General features: G+C 40.0%; 1 protein-coding gene and 1 long non-coding RNA gene across 2 annotated transcripts in view; both read left to right on the plus strand.

Annotated features, from left to right (window-relative positions):
• The window catches only part of LOC134284861 (uncharacterized), a 236,751-nt gene extending 223,176 nt beyond the window's left edge, over positions 1-13,575 (plus strand). Inside the window, exon 2 of the long non-coding RNA XR_009995979.1 lies at positions 11,671-13,575. This is a non-coding gene — a long non-coding RNA (uncharacterized LOC134284861). The remainder of the gene's footprint in view (positions 1-11,670) is intronic.
• Positions 1-20,167, plus strand: part of LOC109422161 (phospholipid-transporting ATPase IF-like) — a 427,692-nt gene that overhangs the window by 320,035 nt on the left and 87,490 nt on the right. The window lies entirely within an intron of this gene.

The following is a 20,167-nucleotide window of genomic DNA, read 5'->3' on the forward strand; positions in this document are numbered from 1 at the left end:
GTCTTATCTTAGATAATTATGAGGTTTTCAACTTACGCATCGCAGTATGCATGTGAAAAGCTTCACTGCGCATCACGCCATCTAACAATGGTAAGAGGACGGATTCAAGTGGTAAGAGGACGGTGGAAACCGTCTGTATGTCTGTATTAACGACATTTTTAATCCTAGGCTAGTTCATCTCGGGACCCACGCTTTACTTCCCTTCCGAAGGAAGAACCCACATTTTGTGAGTATGTCGGTAGTGGGATTCGGTCCCATGTCCTCGGTGTGATATGGAGAGATGATCAATTATCCATTTCCACAATAAAATGGTGCAAAAAAGCGTGGGTATTTTGATTCATTGCCTAATTTGATGGTGCTTGAGCAAAAGTTTGGGTAACTGTATTGTTGTATTACTTATTTTATGTAATTCAATATTATAATTTCTTTTTTATACTGCTCATTTCAGTATGATAATGACCTACTTTTCTGTATCGGTTCATTATGCAAGTTGCATATTTAAAAAAAAAAGTTGCATAATGTTCATAATGCAACTCATTTGAGTTGCATTATGAACATTATGCATCTCAAATGAGTTGCATTATTAAAAAAATCCCCAGACAACCAGGAGTCGCATAAGAAACCACGTTGTACATCGTATAAAGTACTATTTCAGCACTCTTCGTATTTTTCACCTCTTTACATAAATAACTATATTGCGACTTCAACAACACAATTACTCAAACTTTTGCTAAAACAGCATCAGATTGCGCAATAAATCATATGTTTGGCGATGTTTGCACCATTTTATTGTAGAAATGGAGAATTGATCATCTCACCATACAAAAATCCAGCTCACTACTTTCAATCTAGTACTTCACTGATTGCGTCCTATGGAAATCAATTTTCCACCGTTAAAGTTTAGCCCAATAAACAAAATCATTCTTCAAGAAACAAGCACTAACCTCTCTAACTACCCTAAGCCATACTTTTTATGACCCTCACTCACTTTACGATGAGGTGGTAAAAATACTTATCGGTTGGTCGTTATGTGCCACTGTTATTGCTGTTGCCATATACCTTTCACATCATGTTCGTGTCACAGTGTCATCTGATTCAAGAGGAATGTGCTCCTAGCAGCATAGCAAGGATGTAATGCCGCATCATGGCCAAGATAGGAGTAGGAACCAACCGCCATCCAGATCGTAAACTAAATGAGAGCACGGGGCACGTTAATGAACAAGTTTAACGCTAATTGAGTTACATTGTTCAGTGCCAGTGCCGCTGACGACGACGAAGGAGTCGATTAAAACATTATTGAGTAGGAGGACGGCTGACTGGAACCACCCACCATTACCTACTAGAAGACGCTGAGCGAAGCTGGATGGCGCCTCCAGGATGAAGACAATGCTGATGATGATGGTGATGATGACGGGGTAAACTTGAAGATTGATCTGATTGGCGATTTGGTTTCGCGGAATTCCTCCTCCACACCGAATAAGCAAGATTTGCTGGGCTTTCCATTGAATCGATGATGGCAATAATAAGCCGATAGCGTACTGCTTGCTTAGTTACAGTTCTGATGAAGAACAATAGCGAAAGCATAACCGTTTCATTGAGGTATTTCCATTCAGGTAGCTTCACGTGGGACAAAAACGTCGTGTTCGATTTTCTCAGATTTCTTTCCCCTAGTTCTAAGTACCTCTACTTACCGTCCGAGGCAGGTACGACAAGAGGCAGCATGAAGTTGCAATCAGCCGCTTGTCGATTAAGCCAAACATCGGGGGAACCTAATTGAGCAAACAGGAGCATCATGTTTCAGATCAGTCAGATAAGTACAGTTTTGCTCAAACTTTACAGTTACTAACGGAAAAGGGTCCAGAGGCTCTCTTTGCTAGATAGGTCTTTTTGAAAAGTTAAACGAGAATCGCTGATTTATTTTGACGACACACGGGACGACGAATTCTTATATCATGAAGTAGCCAAGTAACATTTTGACACAGAGAACAGACATCCAGGCTAGATCAAATTTCATTCCGAAAGTTGTGTAAGGATTTGAATCTTTACTTGAGTAAGGTTACAAACCAATACACGATGACAACACTAACGCCACCAAACACCATATTGCCACAGTCAGTGGTGAATTGAAACATTTCAAGTGGTGAATTAAATTAGTATGGGAAATTACCCGATTGCAGCGCCACGCTATTGCCACTTGTGTTGTCGATTTCAAATGGCCGTTAAATTCCTTACACAGTTTCGAAACTGGACTTGGACGTCTGTTCTCTGTGATTTTGATGATCATTGAGTTTTGTAGAGGTTTTAAGAACCGTCATAAAACCTAATACCCTTCATTTTGGCTTATGGTGGTTCTTCTAGTCTTTTTGACTAAAAAATGTTACTAGGGTATGCTGCCGTTCTACGCATGATTGTCCCATGTTGAAAAACTTCAGAAGGCTTCAGGGTGTTTCAAGGCATTTCAAAGAGTTACATGACGTTTTAGATAGGTTGCAGATGCGTTGCAGGTTTTTTTTTTCGGTCGGTTTCAGAGACGGTACAGAGGCGTTACATAGGCGCCTTCAGGGTATTATGAGGGATTCAGGTGCGTTACATGAAGTCCAAGGGGGTTTTAGGGGGATTTCTGAAGCATTTCAAAAAGCTTCAGAGCATTTCCGTGGGTTGCAGATACGTTACAGAGGCATGACATAGCCGTTTCGGAGGGTTTAAGGTGCGTTACATGGAGTTTTGGGGGATTATGGAGGCATTTTACGAAGCTTCATAAGATTTCCGGAGAGTTCAGAGACGTTTCAGAGGCGTTACATAGACATTTTTTGAGGGTTTTGGAGGGTCTTAGGTACGTCTCAAGGGGTTCGGTGGGATTTCAGGGAGTTTTGGATGAAATTCGTTTTGTTCGTTTGTATATTTTCGACATTTTACTCCACAGCGACGACCTTCAGTGAGTTTCGTCTTGAAACGTCTCTAAAGCACCACCTGAAACATCTGAAAACCCCTGAAACCCCCTGAAATCTCTCAAAACTCTCTGAAGCCACCCTGAAACGTTCTGTAACTTAAAGCTTATCTGAAACATCCTAGAATCGCGTGAAGCTCCCTAATACAGCGAGAAACGCATCTGAAGCCTCCCTGAAACACCCTGCAACCCCTTGAAACACCCTGAAAAGCATTGAAACGCCCTTAAAAGCTCATCTGAAACATCCTTGAACCCCCTGCACCCTCCTGAAATCCCTTGAAACACATCTGAAACCTCTCTGAAACATCTTGGGGGCCGTCCATATACCACGTGGACAGCTTGGAGGGGGAGGGGGTTCGTCAAATGTCCACGTGGACAACATTGACATATAAATTAGGAAACAAGAATCAACAAACGAAACAAATTACAGTAGACGTTCGGTCGGTGCAAACGGTTTAACTGCAATGCTTCATAACTGCAAGTTCGGTAAGTGCAACAAATTTGCAGTTATCGCACCGTCAAATGTCAGAATCAGTGAATCAAAATTCAACCATCGCGCAACAATAACGACAATGTCGCAACCTGAATTTGTTGCGACATTCTACCCAATGCGACATATGTTTGTCCCTACTTGAACAGAATAGGACAAAGATCGTGTACCACGAGTTTAGAGATTTTTAAGCCTGGCATTGTGATTTTCAAGCGGCTACTTCGAGTCGGTAAACACTGCAACGCTGCTGAAGATGTATCATCAAAAAGTCACAGAGAACAGACATCCAGGCTAGATCAAATTTCATTCCGAAAGTTGTGTAAGGATTTGAATCTTTACTTGAGTAAGGTTACAAACCAATACACGATGACAACACTAACGCCACCAAACACCATATTGCCACAGTCAGTGGTGAATTGAAACATTTCAAGTGGTGAATTAAATTAGTATGGGAAATTAACCGATTGCAGCGCCACGCTATTGCCACTTGTGTTGTCGATTTCAAATGGCCGTTAAATTCCTTACACAGTTTCGAAACTGGACTTGGACGTCTGTTCTCTGTGAAAAAGTTTCGATTTTAGTTTAGTAATAATTGATTATTCACGAGTTGAAAAGTACGCAACAAATTCAGCTTCCGTTTTGTCTGCAACAAAAAAAATTCGAGATCATATCATTATCTGTTACCAGTTGGGATAAAGAGTAATCGCCGCGTATTCTTTGTTGCTTGTTTTGTGCCTCTTTTGTCTGACAATTCTCTTCACTGGTCAGAATGGTGTGCTCTGTTAGCCCAAATGAACAGTTGGATGAAGTTCACGTTTATTTTACGTCATATGATGGTTTGTTGACACTGTCAGGCGATGAGTTATCGGATTTTCGTTCGCTAAGTGAAACGTAAACATGTTGCAGTTATCGAACGTCTACTGTATGTCGCATTATTGATGAGATTTTCTTCAACAGTTCTTTCATACATTTTATTTTATTATACATTGTCTTTTAGTTGTAAGTTACTTCTTCAAGGGAAAAAAATCTTGGTATTGATTCACAGACTAATCTGTTTTAAATTATCAGAATTTCTAATTACTCAGTTTTTTTCATCGAGGAATATACTGGAGATTTAAAATGGAGTGAAGACCATACAAATGTTGGTGTTTTAGTTTTCATTGAAGTTCTGTATGAATTTTTCATATAAAATTTTAAACTACTTCAAAGTTTCAAAATACATGTAGGGATTTGCAGGCTTATCTCAAAAACTTCTTTTTGTAGGTTCCTTTAAAATTTCAGATGTTTCTAATGGATAATAAAGTCTAAACCTCACCAATACAATTTAGTTACTGTAAATCTTGGTTTTTGTAAGCATCTAATAAATATAATCTTATCTCAACAAAAATCTAAGATTTAAAATTACCTTATCTCAACAAAACAATCAGACAATCATAGATTGAACAAACATTCTAAAAAACACCGTCTTTAACCAGAGGCTGTACAGACTAAACATTGAACAAACACTAACATTAGGCGATTGACATTACACGAAAACCACCAATGAAAAATTTCCGTTTGACGAAAATTTTTCACCAACTGGAGCAAGAATCGAACCCACACTCTCACAAACATTAAGCTGAATTAAAAACAATGTTGAAAACTATTTTTTGCAATTTCTCATCGTAATAGGCTGTTTTACCTCACGCAAATCTGACAGGAAAAGGCCTACTTTCCCACACCAAATTAACAGTGCTGTAATGGTTCATTACAGCACTGATTTGCGTTGCGTAATGAACTATTACAGCACTGTTTTCAGTTTCGATCAACTTCTTGATGCTTTCTGAACGAAGTTTTGAAAAATTGTGACAACTACTCTGTATAACCTGCTATGATCAGATTTTCTTAAACATGGCTATGAGCATCAGTGTGCAGTTTGATGCAAAAGTTTTGTTAAAAACTATCCTGAAGCGGTTTTTTATGAACTTGCAAAAAACGTTGTACGCAACTCGGTGCAGAACTCGATTTTTACAGCACTCGTCGTAATTATCCAACTCGGCAAGCCTCGTTGGATAAATGTACGACTCGTGCTGTAAAAATCGTCATTCTGCACCTTGTTGCGTAAACTACTATTGTACTACTTGTTTGTATTCTATGTAAAGATATAGAATATTTGTATTTTATAAAGTTTTCAATTATATTTAAGACATAGTTTACGAAGAAAAAAAAAACAATATTAAAAAAAACTTTTCAAAATCATTTTTTCCATTTATTTTGGAAATATGAAAAAAAAATGTCTGATGTCCACGTGGACAATGTGGGAGGGGGTGGGGGTCAATGAAAAGTCCACGCTTGTCCACGGGGAGGGGGGAGGGGGTCAAAAACCATGAATTTTCTGTCCACGTGGTATATGGACGGCCCCTTGGAACCCACTGAAACTCCCTGAACCTTTCAGGACGCGCGCCATCAAACAGCTGAAACCGCGCTCGCGCTGTATACGATGAACGAGGTTTTTTGGTAGTGTTGTACTTTTTACAACGGCGCGCGTCCTGAAGGGTTAAATTCACCATGAAACGTCCCTGAAATGTCCCTAAAAGCTCTCCTGAAACATCCTGGAATTCCTCGAAACCTGTAGCATCGAATGTCTTGAAGCAAAATGGAGCTGAAAGACAAAATCATAAGACTGGCTTCAGACTTTAACACATGTTTAGTAATTGAATGAGTCGAAAACAGGTGAGTGAGGCAGTGAGTAATGGGTATGTGAGATCTATTCTGTGGGAGTGAGTGACTAAGTGTGAAAAATATTAAATTACATAGTAAGTTAGTCATAAATTGAGAAACAGAATGAGCTATTGATCGAACTAGTGAAAGAGTGCGTTTATGAACTAGTGAGTTTATCAATTAGTGAGCTTGTGAAAAAGAATTCTTCTCAGAATCCTGAAAGGATTCTCGCCAGAATCCTGGAAGCATTTTCGCCCGAATCCGGATAGGATTCTCGCCAGAATCTGGAATGAATTCTCGCCAAAATCTGGGAAGGATTCTTACCAGAATCCGAGAAGAACTCTCGTCAGAATTCTGGAAGAAAATCTCTTCAGAGTCCTGGAAGAATTCTTGCCAGAATCTGGGATATATTCTCACCAGAATCCTGGAAGAACTCTCGTAAGAATCCTGGAAGAATTCTCGTCAGGATACTGGAAAGATTCGTGTCAGAATTCTAGAAGGATTCTTCTCAGAATTCCTGGAAGGATTCTTTTCAGAATACTGGAAGGAGTCTTTTCAGAATCCTGGAAGGCGTCTTTTCAGAATCCTGAAAGGATTCTTTTCAGAATTCTGGAAGGATTCTCGTCAGAATCCTGGAAGGATTCTCGTCAGAATCCTGGAAGGATTCTCGTCAGAATCCTGGAAGGATTCTCGTCAGAATCCTGGAAGGATTCTCGTCAGAATCCTGGAAGGATTCTCGTCAGAATCCTGGAAGGATTCTCGTCAGAATCCTGGAAGGATTCTCGTCAGAATCCTGGAAGGATTCTCGTCAGAATCCTGGAAGGATTCTCGTCAGAATCCTGGAAGGATTTTCGTCAGAATCCTGGAAGGATTCTCGTCAGAATCCTGGAAGGATTCTCGTCAAAATCCTGGAAGGATTCTCGTCAGAATCCTGGAAGGATTCTCGTCAGAATCCTGGAAGGATTCTCGTCAGAATCCTGGAAGGATTCTCGTCAGAATCCTGGAAGGATTCTCGTCAGAATCCTGGAAGGATTCTCGTCAGAATCCTGGAAGGATTCTCGTCAGAATCCTGGAAGGATTCTCGTCAGAATCCTGGAAGGATTCTCGTCAGAATCCTGGAAGGATTCTCGTCAGAATCCTGGAAGGATTCTCGTCAGAATCCTGGAAGGATTCTCGTCAGAATCCTGGAAGGATTCTCGTCAGAATCCTGGAAGGATTCTCGTCAGAATCCTGGAAGGATTCTCGTCAGAATCCTGGAAGGATTCTCGTCAGAATCCTGGAAGGATTCTCGTCAGAATCCTGGAAGGATTCTCGTCAGAATCCTGGAAGGATTCTCGTCAGAATCCTGGAAGGATTCTCGTCAGAATCCTGGAAGGATTCTCGTCAGAATCCTGGAAGGATTCTCGTCAGAATCCTGGAAGGATTCTCGTCAGAATCCTGGAAGGATTCTCGTCAGAATCCTGGAAGGATTCTCGTCAGAATCCTGGAAGGATTCTCGTCAGAATCCTGGAAGGATTCTCGTCAGAATCCTGGAAGGATTCTCGTCAGAATCCTGGAAGGATTCTCGTCAGAATCTTGGAAGGATTCTCGCCAGAATCCTGGAAGGATTCTCGCCAGAATCCTGGAAGGATTCTCGCCAGAATCCTGGAAGGATTCTCGCCAGAATCCTGGAAGGATTCTCGCCAGAATCCTGGAAGGATTCTCGCCAGAATCCTGGAAGGATTCTCGCCAGAATCCTGGAAGGATTCTCGCCAGAATCCTGGAAGGATTCTCGCCAGAATCCTGGAAGGATTCTCGCCAGAATCCTGGAAGGATTCTCGCCAGAATCCTGGAAGGATTCTCGCCAGAATCCTGGAAGGATTCTCGCCAGAATCCTGGAAGGATTCTCGCCAGAATCCTGGAAGGATTCTCGCCAGAATCCTGGAAGGATTCTCGCCAGAATCCTGGAAGGATTCTCGTCAGAATCCTGGAAGGATTCTCGCCAGAATCCTGGAAGGATTCTCGCCAGAATCCTGGAAGGATTCTCGCCAGAATCCTGGATGGATTCGCGCCAGAATCTGGGAAGGATTCGCGCCAGAATCCTGGAAGGATTCTCATCAGAATCCTGGAAGGATTCTCGTCAGAATCCTGCAAGGATTGTCATCAGAATACTGGGAGGATTCTTGTCAGAATACTGCAAGGATTCTCGTCAGAACACTGAAAGGATTCTCGTCAGAATCCTGGAAGGATTCTCGTCAGAATTCTGGAAGGATTCTCGTCAGAATCCTGGATGGATTCGCGCCAGAATCTGGGAAGGATTCGCGCCAGAATCCTGGAAGGATTCTCATCAGAATCCTGGAAGGGTTCTCGTCAGAATCCTGCAAGGATTGTCATCAGAATACTGGGAGGATTCTTGTCAGAATACTGCAAGGATTCTCGTCAGAACACTGAAAGGATTCTCGTCAGAATCCTGGAAGGATTCTCGTCAGAATTCTGGAAGGATTCTCGTCAGAATCCTGGAAGGATTCTCGTCAGAATCCTGGAAGGATTCTCGTCAGAATCCTGGAAGGATTCTCGTCAGAATCCTGGAAGGATTCTCGTCAGAATCCTGGATGGATTCTCGCCAGAATCCTTTAAGGATTCTCGCCAGAATCCTGGAAGGATTCTCGCCAGAATCCTGGAAGGATTCTCGCCAGAATCCTGGAAGGATTCTCGCCAGAATCCTGGAAGGATTCTCATCAGAATCCTGGAAGGATTCTCGTCAGAATCCTGCAAGGATTGTCATCAGAATACTGGGAGGATTCTTGTCAGAATACTGCAAGGATTCTCGTCAGAACACTGAAAGGATTCTCGTCAGAATTCTGGAAGGATTCTCGTCAGAATCCTGGAAGGATTCTCGTCAGAATCCTGGAAGGATTCTCGTCAGAATCCTGGAAGGATTCTCATCAGAATCCTGGATGGATTCTCGCCAGAATCCTTTAAGGATTCTCGCCAGAATCCTGGAAGGATTCTCGCCAGAATCCTGGAAGGATTCTCGGCAGAATCCTGGAAGGATTCTCGCCAGAATCCTGGAAGGATTCTCGCCAGAATCCTGGAAGGATTCTCGCCAGAATCCTGGAAGGATTCTCGCCAGAATCCTGAAAGGATTCTCGCCAGAATCCTGGAAGGATTCTCTCCAGAATCCTGGAAGGATTCTCGCCAGAATCCTGGAAGGATTCTCGTCAGAATCCTGGAAGGATTCTCGCCAGAATCCTGGAAGGATTCTCGCCAGAATCCTGGAAGGATTCTCGCCAGAATCCTGGAAGGATTCTCGCCAGAATCTTGGAAGGATTCGCGCCAGAATCCTGGAAGGATTCGCGCCAGAATCCTGGAAGGATTCGCGCCAGAATCCTGGAAGGATTCTCATCAGAATCCTGGAAGGATTCTCGTCAGAATCCTGCAAGGATTGTCATCACAATACTGGGAGGATTCTTGTCAGAATACTGCAAGGATTCTCGTCAGAACACTGAAAGGATTCTCGTCAGAATACTGGAAGGGTTCTCGTCAGAATCCTGGAAGGATTCTCGTTAGAATACTGGAAGGATTCTCGTCAGAATCCTGGAAGGATTCTTTCCAGAATCCTGGAAGGATTCTTTCCAGAATCCTGGAAGGATTCTTTCCAGAATCTTGGAAGGATTTTTTTAAGAATCCTAAAAGGATCCTCGCCACTATCTGGCAAGTATTCTCACCAGAATCTGGAAAGGATTCTCGTCAGAATACTGGAAGGATTCTCATCAGAATACTGAGAGAATCTCGTCAGAATCTTGGAAGAATTGTCGTTAGAATCCTCGTCAGAATCCTGGAAGGATTCTTGTTAGAATCCTGGAAGGATTCTCCTCGGAATGCTCTCGCCTGAATCCTGGAAAGATTCATTTATCTTTCTCTTTCCCGTGTTTATTTACGAGAGTGAGCGAAAAGAAAGAAAGGACTACCCACGCTAGAGTTCAGAACCCCGGAAGGTTTCTCGCTAGAATCCGGGAAGGACTCTTGTCAGAATACTTAGCCCCCACGGTGAATGGCGCCTTGACGGTACGCGTATTTGACCTAGCACTTCTAATCTTCCTCAGCATCAGTTATCCACTGTGGACACTGATTACACTTATTCGAAGAGGGTATTCTGCTTAGAAGGTTTGAAAAAGTCGGTACAAGAGTAAATGTTGGTGAGTTAGTGATTGAGATAGAGCCAGTCAGTGAGTAAATAAGTGAGTAAGTGCAGGATATGGTGAGTGATGTAGTGAGTTAGTGAGAAATTTAATGGATTAGAGAGTGATGTAGAGATTTTATGAGCTGTTGAGGAAGTGAGCAAGTGAGCGAGTGAAAGAGTTAGTAAATTACTGAGCGAGTGAGCCTGTTCCTGTGTGAATGTGAGGGTAAATGAGTGAGTGAGTTAGTGAGTGATGTAGTCAGTTACTTATTTTATGAGTTAGTAAGTTGATGAGCCAATGATGTAATGAGTCAGTAGTGGGTTCATTTATTGATAATTGAGTGAGCTGATAAGCGAGTGAGCTGGCGAGTAAGCAAGTGGGTGAGTGTGCTTGGTAGTAAGTGTAATCTAATGATGGTAATCAGTTTGAATGCCATAACACATATAGTTCGATTCAAACAATCTTTTGACCATGAATAAATTTCTAAATTGTATTGGAATCTATTTTAAAACTTCACGTTTCATCTGCCCCACCCATTTTTATCTGCCCCAGTGTACCTTATGTGTGAGTAAATGTGAGTTAGTGAATAAATGAGTGACTTAGTGATATAGTGATGCAATAATTTTTTGAGTGATTGAACGGATAAGTGAGTGAGTGTATGAGTTAGTGAGTGAGTGAGAAAAAAGGTGAGTAAATGCGTGAGTCAGTGAGAGAACTAGTCAGTAAATAAGCATGGATGTGTGCGAATTATATTTACACTCACACTCAGAGCCGGATTTAGGCATCGGGGGGCCCGGGGCAAACCCTATAAAATGGGCCCCCAAAAGCAAGATTTTGAAGAAACATTAACATACATTAAAGTTTTTTCAACGGTTTTTTTTTTCTTTTTTAACGTTTTTTTCCGATGGTGTGCCCGCATAGAAAAATACTATTCACGACATCGTTCATTTTATACGATGTCCATTAGTGCAATGATAACTATACAAATAGTAATAGGTTTATAATAAAATTATTGGGGTTGAAAAACTGCAATCATTTATAATTTTTCAAGTATCACTGAACTTATAATGATACGTTGAATACTACATGAATAATTTTGTTTAATAGAATTTCCCATAAGTGCAGCGGCAAAAATAACATTTTGACTGTTTTTTATCATATTTGGTGATGTTAAGACGACGTCACGGTAGGCTGCCATGTTATCTCACATAAAATGCAGTTAATTGGCGTCACATAAATCCGGTACCGCGTACTACAACCACTTGCTATCTACAACGCTTTAGTGGATGCACCACCCTTTTCTCGCCCGCAAGCGGAGCTTTAAAACAGGAGCCCTCGGCAGTCGCTGCTTCTGGTCACTTTCAGATCAGATACCATTTGCAAACTTACCGGCCAAACCAAAAAGAGGTCCTTGATGTATTCACAAATGTTGCTCTGATTTTCATGTTTTCCGTCTGCTCATCCACTTTTAAACCAAGTACAGAACATTATTGGCTTCGAATCATTCGCGAGCACTTCTTAGCTTTGGTCCAGTACGTAAGTAACGCGAGAGGAACTGCGCAGGATGTTCGGAAACCACGCCCGAATAAAAAATACAGTAGAAAAACCGAATGTTGTATTGTAACAGTACTATTTAGAACCATATTGTTACAATAAACAACACTGTAAAAATAAAAAATACAAAAACAATAAGATGTAATGTAGACACCCATACATTGAATTGTAAATAAGATTTTTACAATATACTATACGGGTTGTTAAGTATCGTAACAATATAAAAAAAAAATTTCTCCATATATATTTTTTTACAAAACCATACATTTTATTGTAAATGAATTGTTCGAAATACTGATACGTGAGCTTTAATATACCATACATTGTATGGTACACGTATGGTTTCAAACAATAAATTGTACCGTAAAGATATTGTTTTTAATTGTAATTTCACTGCTGGTTATAAATTTAATCATGGTTTTGGAATGATTCTCTTTTGTTATGTTGTATTGTTTTACATTAGATAAACCATATAATGTTATATTATCTCGTCATGTTCCTTCGATAATGGCAGTTCTAGCCAAACTAACCTAAACTCGTCTAAGTCTGAGTAGCCTCTGATTACATTAACAGTTGAAGCTTAGGCTCCCATGTCCCACCAGCCAGATAACTGGGTTTTGCAAACTAAGCATTATTTGTGGCAACACTTTGAGCGGCATGATGGAACTATGCCTAGCGCGCTAAGTGTTATTAGACCACTAATGTAGTTGCATGAAGTGGGTGACGAGGTACATAAGTATCATTACAGCGTGCTTAACCGTTATTGCAATATTGAGGCTCCAGTTTGACTGAACTATGAAATATGTACATAACAACTCATGAGAAAACTGTCAAGTTCGATTCAACTATAAGATAGGTTAAAAAGCGAAAACGAACTTATATCAGAAGTCGTTTCAGTGTCCAGTCCAGTCCTTATGTTAAAAATGTCAAAGATAAATCGCATTTAATTCGGTTGTTGTACAAGGCAATTTCACATGAGAGAAGAGGAGAAAGAATAGTGTTGAACTCATCCACTGATTAACGGTAATCTGGCCTGCGTCTTTCCGGGTTGACCTACATTCGTATTCCTCTCATCGCACTCTACATACCTAGCCCACCATATCTCTTGGATATGCAGTCCTTAGGACACCTGGTTTATCACTTTATTTAAACATTTTATTGACTTTGAATAGTTGTTTCAACTTATTCACTTTTTTCTCTTTCATTTCCTTTGCAATAAAAAAAGTCACGAACATCAACAAAACAAAGCACGGAAAAAATCATAAACTAAAATAAATAATTAAAAATGCACGGAAAAAGATTGTTTCGGAATAGTGAATGGTTCAAACGTAAGAAAAACAGTATAATATATTGTTACATAAAGATCGGATGTAAATGTATAGTAGCTACCAATGTGCAAAGCTTTTAGCGAACCATTCCATTACAATACACTATATTGTAGCTGGTACACTGTATGGTACAGGAATGGTTTTCACCAAATACCCTATGGTTAGTTTTTATCCGGGCGACCAGTTCGAATCCCAAACACACAACACAAGATAAAAAAACAGTAAACAATGATTCTCTGAATGGTAGACCAATTTGACAGAATCCGGCGAAAATCCGCAGGGGTGTATTTTTTTTCATGTCGGTAAAGTAGATATTCGCCCCTTATTTTTATGATTTGCTGTATAATCAAATCAATGATAAACTGATTGTAACATGTACATTTCTCGGAAATTTTTGTTCGCGGAAAAAGGCATTTTTGAATGGTAACAATACTTAACGACCTATTCGGTCTATCATTGAAACTTCAATAATGATAACATCAATCATCGATATGATTCGTTGTATCATCGATTTATAATCCAGTTTATGATAAGATGAATAATCTGAAAATCATAATCTGTATGATAGACATATGATACCGTTTTATTCGGGTGGTGACTTTTGTTACTGTTTTTATTATTTTTTTTAATGTCTTTGCGATTTGGAAAGGAACTATGTCATTGTGACACAACTAGTTTGTTCCTTCAAATATATTGTTTTTCATCTATTTTCAATTGCTTTTTATAATGTATTCTTGGAAATATTGAGGCTGAATATAGCGTACTTCTGAAATTCTATAAAGCAATTCTCCAAAATTTCGAATATGTTGCGGACATATATCTTGTTTTTTTTTTTGTTTTAATGTAATATTATTCAGATAGTACATAAATTTAATACTTTCATCCGTAATTATAAGATATAAATTTAAATAAATAAAAATAAAAGTTAAAATAAATAAAATATTATTTGGGACATTCTGCGAGTATTTCAAAATTCAGCTCGAACAAATTTAGGACTCTAGAGGCGAATGTAGCAATAAACTCTGAAGAACATGAAACTCAGAATAAAAACCGCTGCTGTGCGATGTTTTTGGAAACTTTGTTTGAAAAACTGCCCCGAATTTTCCGAGCATCTCCAGGAATCATTATCTTATTTATCTTTCCCATGATAACATTTGTCCTCAACGGACTGATGCAGCAGTTGCTCAATACCTAGCAGTTGTTTCCAGAATATAATCGTATAATCAACAAACGTATGCAGCTTATACAAAAAAAGCTCAAAAACGTAAAATCTATTCTTAAAATAGTACCCGAGATAGTTCCAGTGAACCAAAATTGTGAAATTTTGAATTTCGATTTAATCTGTGGGCTTCGTGGCCGTGCGGTTAGCGGCGTCAGTCGTCTAGGCGTTTCGTAAGCCTCGGAGTGCGGGTTCGATTCCCGCTCCAGTCGGGGAAAACTTTTCGTCAAACGGAAAATTCTCCATTGGGCCACTGGGTGTTATGTTGTCCGTTGTCTCGTGTTAGTGTAATGTTCAGTCTGTGCAGCCTCTGGCTGAAGACGGTGTAGTGTCTTTTTTTTAATCTCAAGTGAACATTCAGATTATGATATAATCTGGATATCCTTAAGAAACCCAATGACAGACAACTACTCTAGGACATGAATAAAATATAATCGTGTATGGAAGTGTATATTCTATAGTTTTGTTGAACAAAATATAAAGTGCTTCGGGATTCTTGGAGGGCCCCCTGATCGGGGGGCCCGGGGCACTTGCCCCCTTTGCCCCCCCCCCCTTAAATCCGGGCCTGCTCACACTTGCTCACTCATCAAACCACTTAATGTTTAAGTCACTCACTCGATTGCTTACTCATCAATTCATTCACTCTCCAACTTTCTTACTAATCACCTCAATGACTTCTCAAATAATTCATTTACTTACTATTACTTATTACCAACTCACTATCATTTAGCTATAACTCACCAACTGGTCTTTGTCGAAAAGTCTCAGCACTTGTTTTTTGTTGTGCAATTTTCAGGAATGCCGTTTTTTTTATCACAATCTTCCGTGAGACAAGTGAGTGAACTGATAAGTAAGAATCAATTCACTATCTTATCAACGCATGGCGTCTTTTTCACGAAAGATCATAACCAAAATTTTGGCATTTCTGAAAATTTCTCAAAAAACATAAGGCACCGAAGCCAGAGATGGAAATGTTCTTATCGTGAAGCAACTCGCGAGTAAAAACCCAACAAAAAGCTAACTCGTGGTTCCGAGAGTAAGCCGTGTGTAAGTTGATTTGAACCTGGGGAGCAAAAACAAAAAAAAAACTCATTAGTTTTTATTCACGAAGAACTAGTGGAACTGCGGAAGAGCATTCGAGTGTGATTTTTAATAGCATATCAAGTGTATATCTAACATAAACTATTTTTTTTTGCCTTATTGTCTGTGCAAAGCAGAACTGCCAGTCAAATGAATGCGTTTTTCATTAAACTGAAAGAAGCTCAGAACTGCTTCGTGAATCACAGCCCGAATAAAATCCCGAATAAAATGGTATTATACGTTTATGATTCTATTTATCGTTTTCCAATTATTCACGGTATAATAAAATGTATGATAAATCAATGATACTGTGGATCATATTGGTGATAACATGTATCATATTCGGAGTTTGAACGATAGACCGAATGGGTTGTTAAGTATCGTTACCATTCAAAAATGGCAATACTCACGAACAAAAAAATTGTCAAATCATTCACATTATAATCACTTTATCGTTTACTTTATGATACACTGAATAATATAAACAAGCTTGAAATATTTCGTCATTCTGCATTATCAACTTGAAAAAATACACACTCCTGCGGATCTACCTGTCAAGTGCGTGACGTAACCCATTCTGTTTATATTTTGGAGCGATTTTTTTTTAACTATCCGGGATTCGAACTGCGGTGATGGGTATTCGGCTGATTCCTTTTTCCTCGTGCGATCTTTATCCATGAGACCATATCGACTTAGTGCTCACGGGAAGTTAGAAAACAATGCTCCTAAAGGAGGTGGCAGAGCTGGCAGAGGATCAATCATTTAAGGCCGATGCAAGGTGTGCAAGGTAAGTTAGCGCTCTCCATATGCAATGCATACCCAGCAGCTTACTCGGAAATACTCTTTGCGACCACAGCAACAACTGATGCGTTTGTTATTTGATCCCCAATGTGCACGAGCAGCAGTGAGGGCGGCAGTTTACGGCGAGGTTTACGGTGCATCATTACCACTGTACTGTGGATTTGGGTGCGGTGAAATCGTGATGCATTTTCGTTGCAGTGTTCATCAATGACCAGCATGTTCCGCGCCTGGAGATTCAATTTATTGGCCTGATTAACAATCGCAAGAAGAAATGACTCAATATTGTAAGGTTTCTAATCTGTAGGAAACCGAAAAAGACATGCCACACCTCAAAGAAATCAAGTCACGGCCGCAAAATTTACGAAAACGTATGATTCAGAACTGTTCATGTATCATTCATTGAATCATTATTATAATTTTTATGATTCTTGAAAAATATTAAATAATACATTTTTTTCATTCTCAATCATGCAATCATAAAACAATTATTTGTGGTATAGTTATTATTCCACCAACCAACTTCTTATGATATGCATGATACTGTGAATTGTATTTTTCTATGCGGGAGACGAGTATGTAGTGTATATAGCGGAAGTCAATGAAACTGTGTTTGAAATTTAACGAAAAACTTATTCGGTTTGAAGTTGTAAAGTTATTTCAGTGCATTTGCCAACACTGATAGTCGACATAGCGAATCGGTAGAATGACAGATGCGCCGACAAAAGGGATTCCGACGAAGCAAGCCAAGCTTCAGGCATGCTCGGTTTTGTTTGACTCGTCCTTCTTTAGACAGATTTGGGAACGAACGGACGTGTTCGTGCGGCGCTCCGGCGCTGCGGCCGACGGCAGGTTTTGCAGCCGTTTTGGATTCACGACAATGGCGTAGCCGGTAGGCGCCACGCTCCCAGGATGTTGTAAGTATTGTGAAAAACTTGGACCTTTGAAAAATATAAAAGAAATACGGGCGGCGGCGGGAATCGAACCGAGACAGCATCATGATGATAAGTAGTACCCTGCGCTCTAACCAGCACGGCTACATCTGCACATAACAGTGAGCTATGGTTGAGTGGTAAACATTATCACCTGTGAATCCTAAGGTCGTAGGATTGATCCTGGGAGCGTGGCGCCTACCGGCTACGCCAGTGGTCCTCAGGCGTACTGTCTACGCGGGCCACAATTGAATTTCATAAGAAGGCTGCGGGCCGCAAGGCATTTATTTTGATAAAATTTTAATACAAGGTGTAACTTCGACGTACAAGTCATCCTTTATATTCATCAGAATAATGTTTTAGAGTCAAAATATATTACTTTTTATATTTTTTGGGCATAATAATTTTGCAGATAGAAAATATTTTTAAAGTTAACTATACTGATTTAAAATAGCTTTTTGTTTATTTGTATCTTTTGCTTGGGAATTAATTCTTTACTTCTTAAAAGGGCTTTGATAAAAGTGTCTGCTTTTAGTTTTTGAAATCTTTCTAATATATTCGAAAATCAGATCGCGAGCCGCACTAAACCTTCTCGAGGGCCGCAGTTTGGTGACCACTGGGCTACGCCATTGTCGTGAATCCAAAACGGCTGCAAAACCTGCCGTCGACCGCAGCGCCGGAGCGCCGCACGAACACGTCCGTTCGTTCCCAAATCTGTCTAAAGAAGGACGAGTCAAACAAAACCGAGCATGCCTGAAGCTTGGCTTGCTTCGTCGGAATCCCTTTTGTCGGCGCATCTGTCATTCCACCGATTCGCTATGTCGACTATCAGTGTTGGCAAATGCACTGAAATAACTTTACAACTTCAAACCGAAAAAGTTTTTCGTTAAATTTCAAACACAGTTTCATTGACTTCCGCTATATACACTACAGAGTGTTTGCCAGTTTCGCTTACTCACGAGTAGAGAAGGGCGAGTATTCTCGGGCCCCGGTTGATCACGAGTAGGTTCGTTTTACGTTTGAAAAACGCATTTTGAATGCGAGAAGATTTTACGTTCAGGACCAAAAGTTCAGGACCAGTCACAAAAGTCAAAATCACCAAAAAGTAACATGAAACAACGAAACAACTATGCGTAGATCGTAGAACGGTAGTATAGGCAACACCGCCGCCGGTAAGCACAAGGCACACTGCGATCATAAATGGTATCCATTATATGGCATACTGCCAGCTGAGGGGGTTTCAGTTGCTACCACAAAAAGAGGTTGCTTTGATGGCAGCAAAAAAAAAAACGACGGAAACACTTCTACCAGATGCTTTCTGCTTTTCCGCGAGAATGTCGTCGTCAAAATTGCCGCAAACATGTTCAAAACATCCTACAGGAGGTAGTGGGGTGGCGAAAAAGAAAAACTTCAAATCTGTCACTTTGGTCGAATAGTCAGGTTTGCAATTTGAATTCTATGGTTGTGTTTCCCGTCATACTCAGTAATGTGAGTTCTTTTGTGATTTTCACCGTTGATCTTACTGACAGGCGGTGATTTGAAAGTCCGTTGGGAAAGTATAATATTTCTCCGACATGCAAAGCGCTAATGTGGTTTTTTGGAGTACTTTTGTTATTAATATAGGATTGTTATTGTACAATCCCTTAAATAACATTTTCTCTGTGTCAGGAACCCTCATAATTCACACATTGTTGCCAATTAGCGCAAAGGTCAAGTTATTATGTACATACAAGCCTTCCCCCCCCCCCCAAAACGAAAGAAGTCTAATAAATTTTCTGCTCCAAAAGTCAACACATAATCATCATCTCCGCTCTTGGAGAGAACGAATTCATAGAAACAATCAACGATTGCGCGACGATGACGACGGTTCCGGCGATAAATTGTCAGCAATTAATCTAATTCCACCCACGCTTAATTACTTCGGGTTGAACCCTCCCTTCAGATTGAAATTTATCACCATTATTGACGGCACTCATAACAGTTTTCCCTACCTAATACCTGCACCAGTCAGCAGATTACACATAAATATTTGCCTTGGTCGTACACAATGATATCCGTTCCGGAATCGGAATCGTAGTAAACATTGGTCGTGCGTCACCAACGCAACGCACGATACCTTGTACCTAGCTTGCAACTTGTGGAAAACTTGTAGCTTTGCATTAGCACACCGATCAAAGCGATACAGTCGGGAATCCAATAACACAGTTACGCTCATCGTAGATTTTCAATCGTTTTCCATAACCATTTTATTTTTATGCAATTCAATATCACAATTTCTATTTTATACTACTCATGTGAGTATCATAATGAAGTACTTTTCCGTACTGGTTTATTATACAACTGAAACGAGTTGCTCAATGAAGAAAAGTTGCATAATGGTCATAATGCAACTCATTTGAGAATCAGAATATGGGCAATTCTCGCTGAGACCGGCCCACTATTTACACCTTGTCTTCAAAAATGTTTAAGGTGCCGATTTTCTGAAAGCCCTCGCTAAAAAAGTAAGAAAAATGCATTTGGTTACTCAAATTGATGGACCCCCCGTTAGTTTGAGCCACAACATTTTTTGCAGACCCCTCGATTTTGGTCAAATGGTGGGTCACTTAAACCGTTATAACTCGAAAGTTTCTCCAAAAACCACCTCAGAACGAATTGTTGTTGAAAAGAGGAAAGATAGAGCTACTATTTACAATAATAAAAAGTTGGGTCGGCCATATTGATTTTGACCGCCATCTTGGATTTTTATACCAAAACATTTTTTTCACCATGGGGCAACCACCGATTTTCAAAATTTTTGCATTAATTGAAAGCTGAGACATTTATACATAACATATAAAAAAATTAGAGATGTCTTTTTCTTCTTTCAAAAGTTATCTGCCGTTTTGTAAATCATGCCATTTTATTATTGTAAATAGTAGCTCTATCTTTCCTCTTTTCAACAACAATTCGTTTTGAG

Source organism: Aedes albopictus, chromosome 1 (assembly GCF_035046485.1).
Source record: "Aedes albopictus strain Foshan chromosome 1, AalbF5, whole genome shotgun sequence".
NCBI lineage: Eukaryota > Metazoa > Arthropoda > Insecta > Diptera > Culicidae > Aedes > Aedes albopictus.